Source organism: Geospiza fortis, unplaced genomic scaffold (assembly GCF_000277835.1).
Source record: "Geospiza fortis unplaced genomic scaffold, GeoFor_1.0 scaffold26, whole genome shotgun sequence".
Classification (NCBI taxonomy): domain Eukaryota; kingdom Metazoa; phylum Chordata; class Aves; order Passeriformes; family Thraupidae; genus Geospiza; species Geospiza fortis.
Genome location: NW_005054425.1, coordinates 1,978,634 through 1,980,593, shown reverse-complemented (window position 1 = coordinate 1,980,593; position 1,960 = coordinate 1,978,634). Strand labels below are relative to the sequence as shown.

At 57.2% G+C, this 1,960-nt stretch overlaps 1 protein-coding gene across 1 annotated transcript in view; it reads right to left on the bottom strand.

The window, feature by feature from the left end:
* Positions 1-1,955, bottom strand: part of SLC6A17 (solute carrier family 6 member 17) — a 31,886-nt gene extending 29,931 nt beyond the window's left edge. The window contains exon 1 of the mRNA XM_031061757.1: positions 1,918-1,955. The gene's annotated coding sequence lies outside the window, so the exon portion shown is untranslated. The remainder of the gene's footprint in view (positions 1-1,917) is intronic.
* Between the last annotated feature and the right edge of the window lie 5 nt (positions 1,956-1,960).

The window sequence follows — 1,960 nt, the reverse complement described above, 5'->3', positions numbered from 1 at the left end:
GGGTCTGTCCCACCCCAGAGGGACACGGCTGGGACCCGACAGCCACTCCTGTCCCCAGGAGGTGCCAAGGAACCTCAGGAAGGGTTTTGCTGATGGGTCACGGGAGGAGCAGCCCCGGGCCCAGAAAGGAGAAACTGAGGCAGGAAAACCCACAAGATGAGATTGGTTGAATTAAAAATGAGCATTTCAACCAGGTGGGTCTGTCCCACCCCAGAGGGACATGGCTGTGACCCGACAGCCACTCCTGTCCCCAGGAGGTGCCAAGGAACCTCAGGAAGGGTTTTGCTGATGGGTCACGGGAGGAGCAGCCCCGGCAGTTGGGTCTGTCACGAGGCTGTGAGCCCGTGGGCTCCTTTCCTGTCTCATTCTGTGAGCCCGTGGGTTCATGGGCTCAGGGCTCCTTTCCTGTCTCATTCTGTGAGCCCGTGGGTTCATGGGCTCAGGGCTCCTTTCCTGTCTCATTCTGTGAGCCCGTGGGTTCATGGGCTCAGGGCTCCTTTCCTGTCTCATTCGGCAGCACGAAAACACTCACAGCTGCAATAACGTACGCCAGAGCAAAGGCAACCATCATATGATCCCTTCAGGGCTGGTTTGATTCACCAGAAGATCGTTTTCCGCTTAGACCTCAGCGATCCATGGTAACTCACCCACTCCAGCCAAAGGTTACTCAACGAGCCCCAAACCAGCCGAGATTTACCCTAAAAAGCAACAAACGGCAGCACCCAAAGCCCTCTGTGAGTGCTGCTTTTTCCCGTTGTAATTCATGGAGCTGCTGCTACGCTTGTAAACAAACAAATCCAAAGCCAGCCCGGGATGGGGTAAAAGCAGGGCTGCTCCTCCCAAGGCAATGATTTCACCTGGACGTGGGCAGGTCAGCATCTGATTTGGGGTGAATCTGATCCTCGTGACTCCAGCTCTGGTGGAACTCCAGATTCCTGCTCTCTGCAAGCCTGAAGTAGCAGTGGAGTCACTCCAGATTTAAACTGAACCCTTTTATCCCTACTGATTTCAGCAGAGCCATCTCCACTCCATCCCAGTGGACAGCTCAGACCCACATTTTATTTCCCTCGGAGCAGTCACACCCCCAGCCAGGTTCCTTGACCTAGTCCTGACACCTCTGGAGAAATATTCACAAGGAACTCTCCACCCTGCCGAGAATAGCTCAGCTGCCGCCGTGCTCCAGGTTTCTTTCCTCCCAAGACCAGAAATAGTTACATCAGCTCCTGATGGATTGGAACCTCAGGTGCTTCAGACACAAGGCGTGATCCAGGGAGCAGCATTTCACCTTCTGGGTCCTCTACAAAGAGCTGGGAGCAGATTTCTCAGCTGGTTTGAGCCCCACATTCCCAGAGTGATGGGAATTTGGACCAGCCCAAAAAACACATCTTTGGGTTTATCCAGCGTGCACAGAGGGGACCAAGGGCTCCCCACACCCAATCCTGGGAATTTCACAAAACCAGGACCCCAAACCCCATTTTCTACCTCAAACCCAACCATCCGCACTCAAAGAGCAGCACGAAAATAAAAGAAAGGGCAAACCCCTCCCCACCACCACCACCACTCCAGAGACCAGGACTGAAATATTCATTGCAGCCCAACGCTTTCTCCTCTCCCAATGTTATTGTCAAGGTCAACCTGGAGGCTGCATTGCCACCCATCCTCAGACGGGATGAGCCCCCCCAGCAGCAGGAGCCGGGCAGGAGCCCAGAGCCACCCCCGGCGGGGACCCCCCAGCCCCTGGAGTGCCTCCAAATGTCCCCCCAGCCCTGGATGCCACCACCCCGAGGGCCACGCCTGGTGCCCCCAGGCTGGGCTGTCCCCTCCATTAACCTCCCCCCGGCTCTGAGCATCTTTTCCCCGCTGGGGAGGGGGCACCCAGCGCCGGCAGCAGGGCGGGGATGGGGGGAGCATCCTCACCTCGGCGCTGCGGCGGGTCCCCCGGGGGGGGGAAACCCGCCCA